Here is a 22,622-nt window from a genome sequence, read left to right as displayed (position 1 = left end):
ATAAAAATCAATTTGACATCTAAAATTATTTTTTAGGAGATACATATTATTTTTGCTATGGCAAATAAAGTTAAGGTAAGCATTAAAATTTTAATAATGCTATGACAAGTTTCAGTTAGTTTAAATACAATGTAAGAAAATTGAGCTAAATCCCAAAGTGAACCACAAATTTTAAAAATTCATACTCTAATGCTTCTTAAATATTTACTTTGCAGTTAATTAAGGTAGTCAATTTCAAATACAGTGGAGTTATGGGCTATACACCACATCAAACTTGCTAGATGTGGCATTGCCAAGGGATCTTTAATGAAAATGATTCCCCTTTTGGCCAGGAGATGGAGCTGACATGTAAGATGCGGCCTTACATTTATTTATTTATTTTTTTTCAGTTTAGCATGCTGCTTTCTAACAGACAGTGGGTACCATAGAGTATATGTCAGAACAGAAAGCTAAGGCAGAAACAGAGAGGATGCTGCAGTCGTCCTTTTTGTTTTTTCTTCTTCAGTGAGGATGGAGCACGTGTGAGATTTTAGTTTCTACTGTAGCCGAAATTCTGAATAACTGCATTGGAGAATATTATATTTAACACATATGTGGATTCTGAGCTATGACTTACAATTCCCTTTATTTCAGGTAAGCCAGAATGATTCTATCTTTGACCTACCAATGAATTGTTATTTATGTTAATGGTAACATTTAAAATGTGTGCTTTGTGAGCTTGGATTTTGATCTAGGAGATTCAAAAGCTGTAATTCTAGCTATTCTGTATCTTTAAATCTTCCTAGCCTGAAATGAGCTCTGACTTTAGCATGCTGTATTTTAGTATTTATTTGGCTTTCTGATCTATTTCTGTGGCTATGTTTGTGTACCTTTTGATGATAAAGCTTTCAAAGTGAAGGATGGATCTTCCTTTCAGGAGGGAAATACTGCTCCTTAATGTGGTGAACAAATTGTAGAAATGTAATGAAGCAGATTAACATGGCAGCAGGCTTTTCCAAAGCCCAGGGCTGAGCCTTTTGATAGCAGCCTCCGAGGCACGTCCACATCCTGAGCCCAAAGGCCTTCTGAGCAGTTCTTACCAGTAATGATGATATGGGTTATTTATGCTTTTTTTCTTCCCATTTATGAAAAATATGTAAGTCATTTCTCCCACATGAGTGGAAGATTTATGTAATGTGTTTAGTAGACTTGGAATGATGGTACAGACCCTGCCCTTCTTCCAGTGTGGTTGTGAGGAGGACACTGAAAACAAATTAATTACTGAGAAAATGAATTTTTCTTAGATTGTGGTAGATTTGTGAGGATAGGACTGTGGCCATTTAAAATAGTTGATGTTGTATAAGATGCTCACATTTAAAATTATTTTTCGTCATGTGACATTAGCTGTGCTGAAGAGTGGAATGACTCAGGAGCTAGAAATTGCATGCCACAGCCTTGCTTTTCTGCTGCTTCTCATGCTTTCCCCTAAATTCTCTTGGTATTATTATCCAATTAACAGGAAGAAAACAATTTAAAAGTCCCAGTCGTCATTTAGGTGAATTTATAATGGAATTTTAATATGTTGAAAAATTATTTTTGTAAGATCATTTTTAAATATCTGATTCCTTCCTCTTTTGAAAGTGCATTTGTATGTACGTGTGTCATGCTGGTGGTGGAGGTGGCAGGTGCATCAGGATGTTTCTATCTTACGCATCGTTTTTTCTTTTTTTCTTGTAAAGTGGTGGTTGTGCTGTGTCAGAGGTTGTGAAAGCTATGGGGAATGATCTTACAGAAGGGTTCGAACCACTAAGAAAAAAATTAATTCCTTTCACATGTGGAATCTAGAAAGAGATTTAAGTTCCATACAATTCTAGTTACATGAAAATTTTTTAGGAACTCAGATTTTTAGCATTTACCTATCTCATTATTTAAAGAAAAACAGTTGTGGCTGAGAGAGTAAGTAAAATTTCCCAGAGCCACATAATTAGAATCAGAGGCAAGGCTTGAATACTGACTGACAGGGTTCAGTCTTTCATAGCAGTAACACAGTTTACCTCTAGTGTGAACATATCCAAATGGCATGTACCAGGTATACTGATGTTGACTCTGTGTGTGTGTGTGTGTGCGTGTGTGTGTGCAGGGGTGTAAATTTTGTGAAGTATTTTCTTTTAGTGTTCATGTTACAGTGGCATAGCATATACAGTGTTCAGTTTTCTCAGGGGTCTTGATAAAGCACCCAAGAAAACTAATAAAAGAACTATGGAGATGCTCTGTTTCTTAGTATTCTCCTTACACCCTTTGATGAGGTATGTCATTCTACTCTCTGCCCATGAATGATATGGATGGTCACATACTATCTTGCAACTCCATTCCTCCTAGCTAATAAAACAGACTATATATGTGGTCTGTTGACCCTGAACATCATCTCATGCCCTGGCTTTCCTTTTTTTCACCTCCTGGGCACAGGATGCATCCTACTATTTCAATATCTTGAGGGGGAAAAAAAGAGACCTGGATTCAACCCTTGGGTTGGGAGGATCCCCTTGAGGAGGGCATGGAAACTCACTCCAGTATTCTTGCCTGGAAAATCCCCATGGACAGAAGAGCCTGGCAGGTTAGAGTCCATGGAGTCTCAAAGACTCTGACACAACTGAGCGACTAAGCACAGTACAGCACACACCTACCGAGAACAGTCCATGGAAGGGACTGAGATGTAAACAAAGGCATATAGTTTATACCTCATGGAATGTAGCATGGAAATGTGCTTGTACTCAAAATATTATAAACATCAAAATGAAAAATGAAGAAAAGTGGGAAAGTGAACGGAACAGGTATATGAGTACCTATCTAGTGCGAGGTGCTGTGTTACAACCTGAGATTCACAATAAGCCAAAAGTCACAATTTCTGTCCACAAGGAACTCAGAGCCCAGAGATAATGATTTTAAGGGGATATGATAGTTAATTACTTCTTTAAGAGTGATCTAGGTATAAATAAATAAAAATATAAAGTTGTTTATTCTAAGCACAAAGGTTAGGCATGCAAATATTGCTAAGACATAGTGAAGACATTATATAGGGAAATTAAAGAGAATGGTAAATAATCCAACCTGATTGAAACATGAGGGTGTTGTATTTATTTCCCCTGTGGCAGAAAAAGTAAGGATAATGAATTTGGGTTTTGATGTTATGCATTTACATACTAATTTGTACTACCACACAGAAATGATCTGGAAGATGGTGAAAATTTTACATCCAAATATCAGTTTAGAAGGTAGAGCTGAATATATGGATGTGTATGAAGCTGTGGCAAGAATTAGGTCACACATAAATGAACATCAGTAGGGAACAAAAGTGGAATGGAGTGGTAAAATAAAAGTGGCTGGAGTGGTGGAATAACACAAGTTTAGAAAGGATATTAATTGATTGTGGGAACGTAATGGGATAAATTAGAGTTAGTTTAATAATAGGGTCATAGGAGATAAAGCAGGTAAATTGACTACCAAAAGCAAACCCATAAAGTGTTTAACAAGAGAATAGGGGGAGCTGACCTGTTATTAGGTCATGGATGGATTTTAAGAGAAGTTTAGTAGATCTACAGAGACATGAGCTTTAATTGAGGACTAAGTGGAAAAAGAGAAAGCTGAAGAGTAATTTTAGATTTTAAGGTATTTATCAGTGAAGGTAAAGAGAGATAACATGTTTTTATCTTGAAGGGTAAGGTACTGTTAAGGGTAATTTGATTTAAGCTAGGATTAGAGAAACCTCAACACCTTCATCCAGTAAGGATATAAAGTCAGTAGAGAGAAAGTGAAGAAAGAAAAAATAAAATAAAATAAATCGAAGTCCTACAAGAGACAAAAGAGGGAATGTTTGAGAATGTTTTTGTTTTTTTTTTTTCCCTTTGAGATCAGAAGAAAGGGTAGGAGATGATATAAAAGAAAGCTAATATAACCACTTTAGGTGCCCTGTTCTTGGAAATGAAATCCTTGTCTGTGAGATAAAATATCTCTTCTATTTAAATCAGTTGATTCCTCAGAAAACACTATTTATGGCATATGGGCTTTCTGGAAGAAATAATTCATCCTCAGTATCAAAACACTTTCCAGCGGAGCATATTTTAATCATATTAATTCTTGATTTGGAAACTAATAACACTGTTTCACATTAAACTTATTGTATCTCCTTTGGTTATCTATTTCCTATTCAGAATGACGTGTTGGAAAACAGGTTCTATTTTAAACTTGAATAAGATTTGACCAACACACACACACACACACACACACACACATATATATATATATATATACATTTAGTTTGATTAGTAAGGACTGGTTTGCCAGCATCTGAATTAAATATTCAAGCTCTTGCCTTTTCCTCCCTCGGTTTTATTAGCAGTTTCACAGGGCTGTGTGTAAAGAAAAAAGAAAGTCAGTTTAATTACAAATGTCCTTCCCTTAGGGTGAACTAACCTCCTTTATAAAGCTCCCTTTCTCCCTTTCTGTTGACAGTTCCAGAATCCTCTTACATCTTTCCTAGAGCGCATCTCTTCTAGGCATTCCCTTGCACTCAACTAGCCATGGGACAGGAATGTGAAGCCTTGAGAAGGCAGAGGCATGATGAGAGTCCCATCCTTTACAATGAAGCCTCTGATATAGCTGCTTTCTTGGGTAACATTAACTGAGTTTGGTTTAGAATTGCCTGAATAGGACATTACTTCCTTCTTTCAAGACCTGGCTGGGGTTGTACTATGAGCCTGACAGGCCATGGAACAGGAGCAGACATTTAGGTGGCAGTAAACTACCGCACAATTGCACTCATCACACACGCTAGTAAAGTAATGCTCAAAATTCTCCAAGCCAGGCTTCAGCAGTATGTGAACCGTGAACTTCCAGATGTTCAAGCTGGTTTTAGAAAAGGCAGAGGAACCAGACATCAAATTGCCAAGATCCACTGGATCATCAAAAAAGCAAGAGAGTTCCAGAAAAACATCTATTTCTGCTTTATTGACTACACCAAAGCCTTTGACTGTGTGCATCACAATAAACTGTGGAAAATTCTGAAAGACATGGGAATACCAGACCACCTGACTTGCCTTTTGAGAAACCTATATGCAGGTCAGGAAGCAACAGTTAGAACTGGACATGGAACAACAGACTGGTTCCAAATAGGAAAAGGAGTTTGTCAAGGCTGTATATTGTCACCCTGCTTATTTAACTTCTATGCAGAGTACATCATGAGAAACGCTGGACTGGAAGAAGCACAAGCTGGAATCAAGATTGCCGGGAGAAATATCAATAACCTCAGATATGCAGATGACACCACCCTTGTGGCAGAAAGTGAAGAGGAACTAAAAAGCCTCTTGATGAAAGTGAAAGAGGAGAGTGAAAAAGTTGACTTAAAGCTCAACATTCAGAAAACGAAGATCATGGCATCTGGTCCCATCACTTCATGGGGAATAGATGGGTAAACAGTGGAAACAGTGTCAGACTTTATGTTTCTGGGCTCCAAAATCACTGCAGATGGTGATTGCAGCCATGAAATTAAAAGACGCTTACTCCTTGGAAGGAAAGTTATGACCAACCTAGATAGCATATTCAAAAGCAGAGACATTACTTTGCCAACAAAGGTCCGTCTAGTCAAGGCTATGGTTTTTCCAGTAGTCATGTATGGATATGAGAGTTGGACTGTGAAGAAAGCTGAGCACCGAAGAATTGATGCTTTTGAAGTGTGGTGTTGGAGAAGACTCTTGAGAGTCCCTTGGACTGCAAGGAGATCCAACCAGTCCATTCTGAAGGAGATCCAGTCCTGGGTGTTCTTTGGAAGGAATGATGCTAAAGCTGAAACTCCAGTACTTTGGCCACCTCATGTGAAGAGTTGAATCATTGGAAAAGACTCTGATGCTGGGAGGGATTGGGGGCAGGAGGAGAAGGGGACGACAGAGGATGAGATGGCTGGATGGCATCACCGACTCGATGGACGTGAGTTTTGAGTGAACTCCGGGATTGGTGATGGACAGGGAGGCCTGGCGTGCTGCAGTTCATGGGGTCGCAAAGAGTCGGACACCACTGAGCAACTGAAATGAACTGAACTGAACTGAACTGAGACACAGATGGGGCTTCCCAGGTGGCTCAGTGGTAAAGAATCCACTTGCAAAGTAGGTAGGAGTCTTGAGAGATACGGGTTTGATCTCTGGGTCAGGAAGACCCCCAGAAAAGAAAATGGCATCCCACTCCGGGATTCTTGCCTGGAGAATCCCATGGACAGAGGAGCCTGGTGGGCTGCAGACCATGGGGTCACAAAGAGTCGGACACTGCTGAGCACAGCACAGCACAAACATAGATAACTTCCCTTAGGGCTGACCTTGGACAACCCTGTATAGCAAATTTCACCCCTGCCTCATGGGAGTCACATATAGATAGTCTCATAGCTATCACATCGGCTTCTAAGCTTTATAAATGAGAATATCATTATCTAGCCTCAAATCTGCAGTTATTAAAATATTAAGGTAGAATTTAGATTTTATTTGGGTTTGCTTTTATTCTTTTGTTATTAAAAAATTTTAGATTATTTTTGCTACCTGTGGAACTCTTAACCTTTATCCATCCATTTCAGAACCTGATGTTTATTTGTCTCCATCTTTTCCTGACCAGCAGCATGGGCACTTTGAGGGCATACTTGGGATAATTGATGATTTGGATTGAAACAGTAGTTCAAGTTCAGTTCTACTAACACTCATTGTCGTGGGCAATGCTTGGCACTAGATGTTCTAACTGGAAACTGGAAACGGGAAAATGCTAACTGTACAGTGGCAAACCCAGTGTTACCAAACTTAGCTTCAAGAATCCAACACTGAGACACAAGTGTTGGTAAAAGGAAAGATAACTATTGAGGAAACTGTCAATCCTGTGGAGAAGGTGGACTCTTAAACCTTATCCATTTCAGAACTTGATGTTTATTTGTCTCCATATTTTCCTGAATAACTCTTGTTGCAAAAAACCAACCCCCCATCTCCCCAGGTTTTGCTCAGAGATTATAAAGGGAAAAAAGAAAGGGTTACCTGTTGGGGACGGGGTAATCTTCTATTTTCAGAGATGATTGTCTTGATCACATGGCTCAAAGTAGCTGTCATGTCTCGCTGTGACCTGAGGCATAAATCTTTGATCAGCTAGTCTTTCTGGTTCCAACTCATCTGGGCTCTATACACTTGTGGTCAGTATACAGTCAGCGTTTCCCACCTGGTGGGACTTTCAGTATCTGCAAAACATCTCAAAGGGTAGGGCTCAGAAAATTGTCCATAGCATTTGAGAAGGATCTAAAGATCCTTCCTTGACTTTGTTTAAAGGCTAAAGTGTTATTACTTTGTATTTCTTTGACTGTTTTCCTTTCTTTCTGTATTTTCTTACTTCTGTAATTAAATTTATTCTTTGGTTGGAGTTTTTCCACAGACAGGAGGCAGGTGAAGGACATGGGGTGGGAGAGGACTGTCTTGGAAGGCCCATGGGGCTCTGCTCAGTTCCATATGTGCCATAACTTCTCAGCTCAGGGTACTTTCAAGGGATTATATTCTGTCTGGTTTTAAGTATTTCCCTTTGAGAAATACTTATTTTAAAATGCAATTTTCTAGTAAGTCATAGGAAGCACAAGGTAAGGCTTGAATATTTTTCAGATTCCTGCTCTAAGCAAATATGCTAGAAGGTACACATCGAGGTCTTCTAAAACTTCTGTTTAAAAAAAAACCAAACTTTTCTAACAAAATTCACACATACTTTTAATATCAACTCCAGATCACTTTCAGATGCTTCCTGTGGTTAAAAAAGCACTACTTCCCCTACTTGTATAACTGCTTGCTCTATTAATCATTAATGCATTTTGCTCAGTGTGCTATAAATACTGATAATGGTTGCAAACATGTGGAAAATAATTCAAATGGTTTTAATATAGATTTTGTATTTTAAAATACTACAGATTTGTAGTTTTGCCTGTACCTACTTCACATGTCTCATGTCTAGAAGTTTACTATGATCTTCTCTAGTGTTTAATTATAGCAAAAGTAAGATTTATGAAAAATTATTTGCTATGTTGGAAAAGGTCTTGCTTTAGGATTCAAACAAGAAGAAAGATCATCATTCCAATGAAGGCAAATAAGCTTCTAATCATCAAAATGTAATTTCATATTATATTTATTTTAAGAGCATTAAAAGTGGATATACATTTCATGATAAATAACATTGGCTATATGCCTACTGAAGTATTATTTCTAAGGAGGAAAAGATGGCTTGCATCAAGAACATGAAGTGAAATCATATTAAAATTCAAAAGTAAAAGCTATTCACTGATGTCCCTATAATAGTCACACATTAGTGTAATCTCCACCTTACTGTATTGGGGTTAGAGAAATTCGAAGTGGGTGAAAGCAGAGATGGAGGTGGACTTGGCAAATCAAAAATGTAAATTTTTACCAGTGATATGACATTAAATTTTTAAATCAAGGCTTTTATTTGGAAGAAAATATAGTTACTAACTACATTAATAATTTAGAAAGAAAACATTTCTATCATATAAGGACCTTTGTTATTTGTAGGAATTTTTGGAAAAATGGTTTAAGAATCAAAGGTAAATTTAAATACATTTTATCTATTAGAATATATTATTATTATTTTTTCTTTTTTTGTTTTTTTTTTAAATTTTATTTAATTTTTAAACTTTACATAATTGTATTAGTTTTGCCAAATATCAAAATGAATCCACCACAGGTATACATGTGTTCCCCATCCTGAACCCTCCTCCCTCCCCATACCATCCCTCTGGGTTGTCCCAGTGCACTAGCCCCAAGCATCCAGTATTGTGCATCGAACCTGGACTGGCATCTCGTTTCATACATGATATTTTACATGTTTCAATGCCATTCTCCCAAATCTTCCCACCCTCTCCCTCTCCCACAGAGTCCATAAGACTGTTCTATAGAACATATTAAAGATTTTTGAGGCTAAGTAAACATAATTTTTGTTATCTTTTTGTGTCTACTTGCTAAAAAATAATTTTGTACTAGAATAAAATGGTCTTAGGAATCAACCACCCTCAAGAAGTGCTTTGAATTGTTTGAATTATATTTATAGTTTTGAATGACTAAGTCTTATATTGATATCTAGGAGCAGTTGGGATTATAAAATGCTTCCAGCATGAGCATGTCTTGGTAGTATTAGCAAATAATTATGCAATTATGTGATTGCATAATTATACTGTGCTATATCTTGTGTTGGATGATATTTATGGGAGAGTGATAAGTGAACAACACTTCCTATTAGGCTTGTAGGAAGGATAGTAGATTGGTTAGAATATCATGAAAAAATAGAATTTATGATAAGAGATCATTTGAAAAATGATCCAAATTCCTGTGCATGCATGAGGCTGCAATCTTGACCTTTGTAATATGGAGAGTTGAAATTCAGAATCCCTGTGTACAGCATAGAGCCTTAAGGAGTTGTACCCTTACTGAAATGAGAATTAGAGAATGTAATCTGCTGATACAGGAATTCAAAGAAACTTGTTTCTGCCCTGTCTTTTAGGGGGAGGAAAGAGTCTTTTAGAAAGACTTAACTCTAGGACTGTGTGTGACTAGTAAATCAAGTCACTTTAGCTTCTGGATATATACCATTCTGTGGGAAGGAATTCCTCATTGTATAAATTAACACAGAGATCAGTATCAGGTCAGTGACATCTCAAGTGCTTGGCAGATGGAATTGTAAAATTGCTAAATCACTGTAAACCTAAATCATTGTAAATGTTTGTAAAATCATTTTCTCAAATTTTTAATATGTAAGGAAAAGAATCTTAAGATAAACTCATAATAAAAAATTGTAAACTACATGAGAAATAAACCACCATAAGAGATATTCACCAGACATAACAAAAAATAATTAGAACTAGCATCTCAGGAATTTGGGATAATACAATAATCTGTAATAAAATATAAATGAACATATTTAAAATTATAAACTGTTAAGGAATAAAAATGCTACTAAGTAAAATAGGTATATTTTAGAAGAAACCAAATAGAAATTTATAAATGAAAATTATAAGAACTAGCATTTTAAACTTCAGTAAATGGATTTAGTAGAATAGATTCAGCTGAAATAAGAGTTAAAATTTTGTAGATGGATATAAGGATTTACCTAGGATGTATCAATTGCATTCTTGATGTTAAAAAAGCAAAATAAGCAGAGTTAAAATTTTCAGCAATAAGAAACAGATATTTGAGAAGGAGATAATTGAGATAATGGGGGAGAATTAAATAGAAGAGAAAATTCCGTATTGATCAAGACATGTTTCTTTGGATAGAACCCCAGCTTGAACAGTATTTTAACCCAACTAAACCCCAACTCATTGGTCTTATCACACTTTGACTGTTCTTAATGTCCTCTTTCCTTTTTTAAATAAATTCTATGGTCATTCCTTACATACACACATACACACTTAACAAACTCTCCCTCGCTCTTTTTTTAATTTCCTGGTGAAATCCCCTCCTAGTTATATCCAACTCTCCCCTTACTCCATGTGTGCACCCGTGTAGCTGGTCACAAGCACAAAACCCAAGTGGGCCCTTGATGCTGCCCAGCAATCATACCACCGTTCCCTAGACCACTCATATCCCAGTTTCCTGGACTTGGATTTCATGCCCTTTCTTTTCTTCTCAAACCACCAATACTCCCTACTTCATGTTCACTCTTAGTCGACAACGTTGTTTCCTGAGAAAATTGAAACAATCAGAAGATATTTTTCCTTCAAGACTTTCCTCACTAAATGCATTTCCCCACCAAGCTCTGCACCCACATATCCTACTTCCCACCTGTTACCTTAAATTAGCTACCTCTGCTTCTACCTAAAACAATCCATGCATCTGTGCACTAGACCCTATTCCTTCTTACCTACACAAGACTCCACTTCAGCAATTTTTTTCTCTCTCTCCTACACCAGTAATTTTAGCTTCTTACTGTATGATCATGCAAACATTTAATTATTGCTCATATGTTAAATCTTTTTTCTTCCTTCAGCAACTACTCCATTTCAGTCCTCCCCTTTTCAAAATGACTTGTCAAGACTGTTTGTTATATTCTATGTCCATTTTTCTCCACCCATTCTCTTTTAGTCAAGCTTTCACTCTCACCGTTTTACCAATTCTTGATGGGAATACAGGAGCCACCACATTGTCCAGTGGTCCATTCTGTCTTTGTCTCTGTCTTTGTGTGTGTCTGAGCACAATGCAGTATTGGACATAATGCATCATTGCATTTCGCTTGATGTACTTCCTTCTCTTGGATTCCAGGACAGGACATGGTCTTGGTTCTTTTTCTATTCACTCTTCCACATCACTTTTCTCTTTACCCTGCCTTTCCAAAGTTCATTACTTATGACTGTCCCTGATCCATTCCCTGATTCTCTTTTTTTCCCTCTATCTTCATCACCTTCTTGTGATTCATTGAGTCCCATGGCTTTAAATGCCATGTAAATAGTCATAATTTCCAAAAGACTTATGTGTCCCACTGTTTATTTGACATGTTGCCTTTGATATCTCAAAGAGAACTCAAAGTTAACATGCCCTAAACTACATTTCTGAATTTTCCTCTCCCTGACCAACCTGGTCCACCCCCTGCCTTCCCCATTTTACTTCTTAGGGGATAACTCTAATCTTACTTATCCTCAGGCTAAAAGCTTTAGAATCACTTTTGAGTATTCTCTTTCTCTCATATCCTATATCCATTCCCTATGGAATTCCTGTTGATTTCATCTTCAGAATACTTTCAGAAGCTGACCACATCCTGGCATCTTGACTGCTACTTCCCTGGTCCAAGCCATTACCATATCTCTCCTGGATTTATGCCTTGGTTTCTTAAAACTGGACTTAATTCATCTACTTCTTCTCCTTCTACACTCAGCAGATGGGAGTAAGATTGTGCCACATCTCTTCTCAAAATCCTCTAAGTGTGCCTATTGCTCTCAGAGTAAAAACTATGTTACAGTTTCCGATAAGATTCAGTTGAATCTGGTCTCCGTCACATTATTTCTCTGACATCATCTCCAATTTCTCTTTCCCCTATTCACTTTTACTATTTCTTGAATGTTCCAGGAACACTCACGTCTTTAGGGAGGTTCATCTTCCTGGAAGGCTTCTGCCTCAGATATTTGCATAACTAATTCCTTCACCTGCTTCAAGTCTGTGTTCAAATGGCATTTCTAAATGATGCCTACTCTGACTATGCAATTAAAAATCTCAGCTCCCTTCCCCTACTCCATTCTTTTGGTTCCCGCATACTCTGCTGAACTTTCTTTTTACTTTTTGCTTTACTTTTTTTTCCTTTCCTTTTTTTTTTTTTGTTCCTTTCCCTTCTTAAAACTTACAACTTCTGGCACACTGTGTAATTTCTATCTGCTCTGTCAATAATGTAAACTCCAAATGGACAAAGATTATTATCTTTTTGGTGCACTGATTTATCACAAGTGCTCAGAATGGTTTCTGACAAATAGAAGTAACTAAAATTATATTTGTTGGGTAAATGAATGAACCAACTTAAATTGTATTCCTTTAAGCGTGCTTAGTGGTACTCTCAAGCACCTAGTCCACTGCCTGGCACATAAGAAAATTTCAAAACATGCTAGATTAATCATAGACTGAAAATTGAATATTGATCTAGTGTATACTATGTGTCCTGAACTTTCTCCATGCAGATTCCTTTAATTCTTGCAACAACCCTGAGGAGAAAAGTGTAAGTTTCATTTTTACAGATGTGATAGTTTTCATTTTTACAGCTGTTTGGCCCAGGACTCTATTCTTTCTCAACTATTTCTGTGTCCTCACTGTGTTATCTTCAGAGACTGTATCATAGAAGGTTAAATCTATTCCCTTGTTTAGAGATGACTAGAAGTAATAGTTGCAGTGTCAAATATATTGGGAATGTTCTGTTTTTGTTTTCAGTTGGAAGCAAATCTTTAGCGTTGTGAATAATAATTAATTTTCTTTTGTTGTCTTAATAAGTTAGGAAAATTGACTTTATATTTTGTCCTTTTAACTCTGTAACTGTTATAAAATTATTTACTATTTAATATACATCAACCACCAGGATTTTTTCCTATTTTATTGTGATATAATTGATATATAACATTGTGTAACTTTAAGGTATACAACATGTTGATCTGATACACATATGTTGGCAAAATATTACTTATGTAGTGTTAACTAACACTTCCATAATATCACATAATTATTGTTCCTTTTTCTGTAGTGAGAATTTTAAAGATCTACTCTCTTAAATTTTTGACTATGCAATACATTATTGTTAATAATAATTTAAACAATAATTACAACACTGTACATTAGATCCCCAGAACTTGTTCATCTTCCAAGTGGAAGTTTCTATTCTATGACCAGTATCTCTCCATTTTCTTCACTGTGTACGCCTAGGCCTTGATAACCATCATTCTCCTTTTTTAAGAGTTTGGCTTTTTTAGATTCCACATATAAATGATATCATACAGTATTTGTCTTTCTCTGACTGACTTCACTTAACCAAATCCCCCAAGCCATTAATTTTGTCACAAATGGCTGGATTTTTCTTCCTCATGAATGAATAATATTCAGTTGTATATAGAATATGATATATGCCACATCTCCTTTATCCATTCAGTCATTGATAGACAGTTAGGTTATTTCTGTGTCCTGGCTATTGTGAACAACACTGCAATAAGCAAGGGAATGAAGATATCCCTAAAATATTTGTTTCATGTCCTTGGATATATGTCAAAAACAGGATTGCTAGGTTATATGATGATTTTATTTTTAGTTATTTAAGGAACTGCTGTACTGCTTTCTATTGTGGTTGTACCAATTTACATTCCCATGGCTGGTGCACAAGAAAGAAAGAAAGTGAAAGTGAAGTCACTTTGTCATGTCCGACTCTTTGCGACCCCACGGACTGTAGCCTATCAGGCTCCTCCGTCCGTGGGATTTTCCAGGCAAAAGTGCTGGAGTGGAATGCCGTTTCCTTCTCCAGATCCTCACCTTTCTCCACATCCTCACCTCTATTGTTATCTCTTGTCTTTTTGATGATAGCTATTTGGCAACCCACTCCAGTATTCTTGCCTGGAGAGTCCCAGGGACGGGGAGCCTGGTGGGCTGCCGTCTGTGGGGTTGCACAGAGCCGGACACGACTGAAGCGACTTAGCAGCAACAGCATTCTAATAGATGTCAGTGATATCCCATTGTGTTTTTGATTTACTTTTCCATGATATGATGATCAGTGATGCCAAGCACCTTTTCATGTATCTGTTTCCCATTTGAATATCTTCCTTGGAAAAATTCCTATTCATGTCCTTTGGCATTTTAAAATAGGCTGAATTTTTCCTATTGAGTTGTATATGTTCTTCATATGACTTTGGATATTGGCCTCTTATCCAGTATATGGTTTGCAAATACTTTCTCCCGCTCTGAAGGTTGCTGTTTCATTTTGCTGACTGTTTCTCTTGTTGTGCAGAAGCCTTTTAGTTTGGTGTAGTCCTCTTATTAATTTTTGCTTTTGTTGCTCATGTTTTTGGTGTCATATCCCTCCCCCCAACAAAAGCTGTTGCCAGACCAGTGTCAAAAAATTTCCTAATTTTTTCTAGTAAATTACAGTTTCAGATATTATGTTTTAACTCTTCAACTCATTTCAAGTTAGTTTGTGTATGTGGTGTAAGATAGGGGTTCAGTATCATTCTTTTGCATGCGATTTTCCAGTTTTCCCAGCACCATTGATTGAAGCGGCTGTCCTTTCCCCACTGGGTGTTCTTGGTTTCTTTGTCAAATATTAGTTGGCCTTATATGTGAGGGTTTATTTCTGGGCTCTCAGTTCTATGACAGTGGTCTATGTGTGTGTGTTTATGCCACTGTCTTTCTGTCTTGACCATTATACCTTTGTAGTATAGTCTGAAATCAGGTGATGCAATTCTTCCAGCTTTATTCTTCTTTCTCAGTGTTTAGCTATTTCAGGTCTTTGGCATATAGTGCTCTCACAGAAGTAGTTTTGTTTGTGGATAGATGCCAAGTTTCTGTTGTTGTGTGGGAAGAGAAATACAAGGGACATCTTATGATGACATGTCATTAAACCACTATAGTTTAATTGAAACTACCCAGTTTAGCTGTCCCAGAGTCTTCAATGATGTCTTCTACATTTCAGCTTAGATATTTGTCTTTTTTAAAGGCTTATATATGTCTTTATTACTTTATTTGTAGAAAATTCTGCCTATAAAATATATAGTCTATAAAATATATGCCTGAAATATATGTCTATAAAATATATAATCATATAGAAAATATATGACTTTCTACTTAATCATACTGAAAGATATATCCACTGAATATATTTCTGTCCTCAATAGATTCCAGGGTTCCAATGAAAAAAATTTTTATAATATTCCATGCTTCAGAATACATATGTGAACTTTTGTCCTCATTAAATCTAACTCAAATGTCACTTCCTTTATAATGCTGTCTCTGATGTCTTCACATGCAATGTCACATTTTCCTCTATACTTCCATTGCATCCTGCAGCTCTCTCTACACTTGTCATAATGTGGACTAGCCAGATTTATGTGCACCTGGGTCATCTATCATGTAAAATTGTTTACTGTGTAAGAACAGACGTGTGTCTTATCAGCCTACCAATCTATCCAGTACCTACACATACTGTCTTCCATAGAAGGTGATCAGTACATTTGCTGAGCTGTGGTCATTTAAAACGGTGATGAAGGTACTATTTGAAATGTCTGACTTTCACAGCATAACTATGTTCTACTTTAAGTGAGTCATTAAAATAGTTTTTAATTGTTTACTTTAATGTAATTGGCTTAAATGGCTTTTAAATTTTGTGTTTTAATAGACTATCTGGTGATGTGTAAAAGAATATGGATGCAGAATATATTTTAAAATTTCAGACAATAATAATAAATATAATTTTAGGGGTCTCTTTCTGTCTCTCTCACACACACGCAGTCTCTACTCAAGATATCATTCATAAGGAATTCTCTTACTCCATGACTGAATAAGGTTTATAATCAATAGCAGAATTAATCAGTGATAGTCCCACAAACACATATGCATACACACAAATATCTATGGTCTTTCCCTCTATTATTATTAATATATTATAATCATTATTATCAAACTTTAAAAATGCAACCTAAAAAGTAAATTGACCAAACATCTGGAGGAAGTAATAAAATGTAGATTGCAATACTATTCTGGTGTCACAATAGTGAGGGATGTGTATCTTGTAGAATGCATCAATTCCTTAATTGAAGAACTGTTTAAGACAACACTTTTTACTCAACCAATACAGTTTTTTAATGTTTTTGAAGGTCTTATTTTGGATTAATTTTAGGTTTGAAAAAGAGTTGCAAAGATAGTGCAGAGAATTACCCCACATATCTGTCACCCAGTTTCCCCTGTTGGAGACCTCTTCTAAAATCATGGGACATTTATTAAAACAAAGAAATGAGCACTGCACTGTACTGTTAACTGACTGTAGGTGTTAGACTGCCCTGTTCTGGGTCAGATCCAGAACAAAGCATAGCATTTAGTCTCCCTGCCCCTTTGTCCCCTCCAACCTGTGACAGCCTCGCAATCTTTCTTTGTCTCTCTTGACCTCAAAACTGCTGAGTAGTGGTCAGATATTTCCTAGAATATTCCTCAATTTGGGTTTTGTCTGATGTTTTCTCATGCTCACACTCAGATTATGGATGTGAGAGAAGAGTACCCCAGAGTTGGGTGTTTTTCCCTCATGCCATGAAGGGTGCCTGCTATCAGCATGATTTGTCACTGATGATGGAAACCTTGATCACTTGGATAAGGTTCAGCCAATAAATTTAATCTCTGGTTCCATGTCATTCATCATTTTTCCGTGAGCTTATGGTTTCTCAAATTCCTGACCTTGGTTAAGTCTTAAGAAAAATAGTGATATAATTGTACTGATGTAATTTTGATTTGAAACAGACATTAACAAGTAAGAAGGTTTCTTTTATTTCTCTGACAAAAAGAATGTATAATAATTTATGAGTAAATATGAGACATTAAATGCCATTTTAGCATCTGGATATAGTTCATATTCTTTATTGATTCACTGACATAATACATTTCATGAATATATTTTCTAATACTGTATTATTTTTTCATGGCTATTTTGGTTGTTGCTTTTCGGTGTGCTATTAAGTAATGAACAGATTTTGTTTAAGATTTTTGTATCTGTTTTCACTAGTGGTGTTGGTTGTAGATTCCATTTCTGGTAAGGTTTTACTATGAAGTTTGTATTTGTTTCTTAACTCTCTTGGATAATTTGTTTACCTCTGCTTTGAGTCCATTTAAAAATGTGGAAATAAAGTGCTTCTGTATAATGTCAATATTTATTTTCTAGAAGATATCAATAACTTCTGTAAAGCAATACCTTTGTTATTATAACTTAGTTTTACATATTTTTTCAATTAGTTGTCCTATAATCTGTCTGATCAAGTTTTCTACTTCTTATACGATATTGACAATTTCATTTTCATGCATGTTATACGTTTCATAGAGAATGTTAAAGATTTATGAATTTCACAATAAGTTTTATAATGTGTTGTAGTCAAGGAATGTGGGCTAGGTCTGAAAATTCTACCTTTTAGAGTTTATTAAGTTAGGATATTTTATTTGTTTAGTTGCTTGTTTGTTGCTTGTTGCTTTGTTGCTATACAATTGATCAGTTTTAGAAATTATAAAAGAAAATTTCTCTGTACAGTAGAAGGTTTGGTACCTAGTTATTAAAACAACAGTAACAATTACTTTATTCATATCTTCAATGCTTCTATCTTACTTTTATACTTGATCTCTCAAAAACTGAGAGAAATGAATTGATGTCTTCAACAGTTGTGTTGATTTATATTGAATTTCTAAGTTTTGCATAACAATGTACTACTATTCATTTTACAAATTGATGAGTAGTATAAATTTATTGGAAGGTTTACCTTTATAAATATAAAATTACATTATTTATCCATTTATTATTTTTGCCTTGACATATATTTTGTCTCTAGTAATATTGTAAAAACCTACATTTTTGTTTGTATTTGCCTGATATATTTTTGCCCATTTTTTATTTTTAATTTTGGCAATTTTTTCTATGCTTCTTTTAAATAAACAGCATCTGTTACGCTTTTACTTTGTGATCTAATTTGGTATTTTTTGTTATTTAATGCAAATAAACCAAATCACAATTTATTATCATAAATTTTAGGTATATTTGGCCTTTCTGTTTTTTCTGGTAACTTGTCTTGTCATTTCTACTTTTATTCTTAGTGCTTTTCCTGATTTTTCCTGGACTGTATCAACTATCATTTTTTTACTTTCTTTTTTTCTCGCATTATTTTTTCTAGTTTTTGGAATACATTTATAGCCTCATTTTACTCCATAATTTTAAAAGAAATTATCACCATCATAAATGAAACAGTATCTATTAGCTATTCCCTTATAAGATAAAAATATTAATTTTTCCTTCACTTTCCAACTATTCCCTAATGTTTTGAAAGGTAATCTGGTATTTTATACAAATTTATATAAATGTTCTTAATAAGTCTATTGTTTTCTAACCATCGTGACAACAGTGGTTTACATATTGCTCTATGGTTTAACTGTACGTCCTGAGAGTTCTTTTATATACAATTTCACCATTTTTTCCTCATCATCTTCTGTAGAGCCAAAGTATATCTTAAAATCATCTTTTTATGAAGGATACATTGCTGATATATATTTTCTTACCTCTTGTTGCGTGAGACTGTTTCTCCAATGCCTTCATAGGGGAATAATACTTTTATTTGATATACAACTATTTTTCTTGGAAATGAATCATTTTTTCATGCCATATACTTAAAAGACTTATATCTTCATCTTTTCCCTCTCTAGCCTAACAGAATATGCCTGAGTTTCAGTTTGTTTTCATTGATGAGGGCTTCCCTGATAGCTCAGTTGGTAAAGAATCCTCCTGCAATGCAGGAGACTCCCGTTCGATTCCTGGGTCGGGAAGATCTGCTGGAGAAGGGATAGGCTCCCTTGTGGCTCAGCTGGTAAAGAATTTGTCTGCAATGTGAGAGACCTGGGTTCGATCCCTAGGTTGGGAAGATCCCCTGAAGAAGGGAAAGGCTACCCAGTCCAGTATTCTGGCCTGGAGAATTTCAGGGACTGTATAGTCCGTGGGGTCACAAAGAGTCAGGCACAAGTGAGCAACTTTCACTTCACTTCGCTCGTCCCTTTTGATGTACAGAGTCTTTTTGATACAAAGACTCCATTCTTTCTGGAGATTAGAAATTGTTGAAACTACCATGTTTGCTTTAGTTTTCCTTCTGAATTGCTAGTTTTAACTATAGTATCTTCTTGGCTTTTGCCTCATACATTTTTTATATTTTTAATAATCATTTCTCTCTCATTTCTCTCCCCTCTTTAATCTCTGGAAAGAGATTGTCTTTTCCAGATTGTCTTGAGTTTGTCTTCTGTTTTATTTAGTGTATTTAACTTCCAGCATTTTCACATCTACTGTTTATTGTTTGTATTGTACTTATGAACTTAGCTATTTTTGGAACTATCCTTTGGGCTTCCCAGGTGGCTAGTGGGTAAAGAATCCACCTACATTACAGGAGGCGCAGGAGACATGGGTTTGATCCCTGGGCTGGGAAGATCCTCCAAAGGAGGGCAGGCAACCCACTCCAGTATTCTTGCCTGGAGAGTCCCATGGACAGAGGAGCCTGGCAGGTTACAGTTTATAGGGTCGCAAACAGCTGGACATGACTGAAGTGACTGAGCACACTTGCACAGAAGTATCCTTACAGTCTCCAGTTGGACTCTCTTGCTGTCAGCTTTTCTTTCATATTTAAGCTGTCCTCTTAATTAGAGTATATTTCAACATTAGCTTGTCTTGTTTTGTAGTAATTTTGTTTCATAAGGAGGCATCTGAGTTGATTATTACAAACATACACCTTATTTTGAAGAATCATATGTCTGGTCATTTTTCTCTGTTCATTCATCCTTCCAGAAAAAATTCTATGCTGTAAATAATGGATTTGTGATGATTCTGTCAAGTATTGTTGATTTCCTATAATTGTCTAGAGATCTTTTAGGCAGAAGAGAATGCTTTAAATTCCCAGTTGTTATAACTTTGCCATTTGAAAGGTCCAGTGCCAAAGGAAAATAAGAGCTAATCACAGCAGGGACTGGTAGGTTTGGCAGCCAGGATCAAATCTGGGGAAGTAAGACATTTCCTGAATTCAGTTGTCTTCATGGAGAGCAGCATTCCTGTTCTTTGCTTGACATGGCTGTCTGCACATATTGTAAGCTACACACGGACTTTGCCATCTAGTGAACATCCTAGATATATTGGTGAAAGCTGTAGTGTTCTATGACTGCTGCAAAACATACTCTTCTTCCAACATTCGTCACAGGCTCCAGCAGTGATTATGCTATTCAATGGGCACATCTTTCATTTATTTCTGAGTGAAAACTGATCTTCCTTATGCCCGCAGTTCTGCATATGTTTGGTTTTCTTTCAGTCTGCTGCTGCTGATCTATATCTAGAAAGACACTTACAGCATGTGCAGATCTGTCTTCCTAGTTTCCAGCAATGAAACACATTCTGCCTCCCCAACTCATTTCAGAATGTGCAGTGCTCTTTTCACTCGCATCTGGCAGTTGAGAGGGTAGTGCATTGAAAGGAGAGGAATTAGATGTCTGTGACCGAGAGACTGTTTCACCCAAAAGTAAATGCCTTCAAATCCTAAGATTATCCATGAATAAAGGAAAGAGATTTAACAGAAGTATTAACTGACTCGAATGAATAGGTAGTTTTGTTTGCTTAATAGATAATAAAGTCCCATTTTTATTTTCAGCTCAAATAACTTTTATTTCTTCTCTCTCTCTCTCTCTCTCTTTTAAATCTCACAGTTTCTTTACAGATAACAAATCATTATTGGTGAAAAGAGGACTGGACTGGGAGTTAGAAAAACAGAATTCTGATCACAGATCTGATACTATCTATACTCTTAAATTTGACTAATATAAGCTTCAATTTTATTACCATTAAAATGAAAAAAAAATGGCCTACATCTCTGCAAAGCTGCATAATTTTTCTAGTTCACATTATTAGAACCATAGATGATGATATATTTAAAAAATTAAAGCTAGAGGTTGATAAGACTATTTCCTTCTTTAGAAAACAAGAAGTTCCTCTCACTCCAGGTCTGAAATAGTAGGAAGACATAATTTAAGCAGTAGGTAGACAGTGTGCTGTAAACAACTTATCCTTGACTTTGTCCTACTAACTTCTTCTGTTGTATTGATTTTGTACCATTTCCCAAAATAAAATATGCTGAATTACCTCAAGTAGGGGTACATTTATGAGGTGAGAGTGATTTGGAGCATGCTCATGCAGACCTCTTTTTTTGCTGCAAATTATCCTTAATACAGAATATTGCTGTGTTCTAATACCTCCTTGCATACCTTCCTCACATGCTTGATCATTTTATCACTTTATCATTCTACATCACTACATATGATGTTGAGTGTTTTAATTTTTTGAAGAATACAAAGGGGCTGATCTTTCTGTCTCACTCAAGTGTTGATTTGTAATAAATAGTCATTTACTATTACTATTTCTATGAGTATTGTTTAATCTATACAATGAAAAGTACTATAGTTATCTCTCAAAAGGAATGGCCTCTATTTTTTAAATGATAATTAATGAAAAATATTGCAAGTGAAAAAAAGTGTAATATCTTATTACTTTTGCAAACAACCGAAAATCTGCTTCTTATCAGTGAAAATTATATGACCCATTATTCTTTCCTATGTCCATAGTCATTCAGGTACTCTGTCTATCAGATCTAATCCCTTGAATCTATTTGTCACTTCCCCTGTGTAATCGTCAGGGATTTGATTAGGATCATACTTGAAGGGCTTCCCTGGTGGCTCAGATGGTAAAGTGTCTGCCTGCAATGCAGGAGACCTGTGTTCGATTCCTGGGTCAGGAAGTTCCCCTGAAGAAGGAAATGGCAATCCACTCCAGCACTCTTGCCTGGAAAATCCCATGGATGGAGGAGCCTGACAAGCTACAGCCCATGGGGTCGCAAAGAGTTGGACACGACTGAGCGACTTCACTTTCGACTTCACTTTCATACCTGAATGGCCTAGTGGTTTCCCCTACTTTCTTCAATTTAAGTCTGAATTTTGCAATAAGGAGTTCATGAAGAACCTAGACAGCATATTAAAAAGCAGAGACATTACTTTGCTGATACAGGTCCATCTAGTCAAAGCTATGGTTTTTCCTGTGGTCATGTATGGATGTGAGAGTTGGACTGTGAAGAAGGCTGAGCACCGAAGAATTGATGCTTTTGAACTGTGGTGTTGGAGAAGACTCTTGAGAGTCCCTTGGACTGCAAGGAGATCCAACCAGTCTATCCTAAAGGAAATCAGTCCTGTATATTCATTGGAAGGACTGATGTTGAAGCTGAAACTCCAATACTTTGGCCACATGACGCGAAGAGCCATCTCATTGGAAAAGATCCTGATGCTGGGAAAGATTGAAGGCAGGAGAAGGAAACA

At 36.1% G+C, this 22,622-nt stretch overlaps 1 protein-coding gene across 1 annotated transcript in view; it reads left to right on the top strand.

The window, feature by feature from the left end:
- Positions 1 to 395: 395 nt before the first annotated feature.
- Positions 396 to 22,622, top strand: part of SCN2A (sodium voltage-gated channel alpha subunit 2) — a 138,821-nt gene continuing 116,594 nt past the window's right edge. The window contains exon 1 of the mRNA NM_001144109.3: positions 396 to 633. The gene's annotated coding sequence lies outside the window, so the exon portion shown is untranslated. The remainder of the gene's footprint in view (positions 634 to 22,622) is intronic.

Source organism: Bos taurus, chromosome 2 (genome assembly GCF_002263795.3).
Source record: "Bos taurus isolate L1 Dominette 01449 registration number 42190680 breed Hereford chromosome 2, ARS-UCD2.0, whole genome shotgun sequence".
In the NCBI taxonomy this organism is placed as follows: Eukaryota; Metazoa; Chordata; class Mammalia; order Artiodactyla; family Bovidae; genus Bos; species Bos taurus.
The sequence above is the reverse complement of the archived record's forward strand: the minus strand, read 5'-3'. Positions and strand labels throughout refer to the sequence as shown.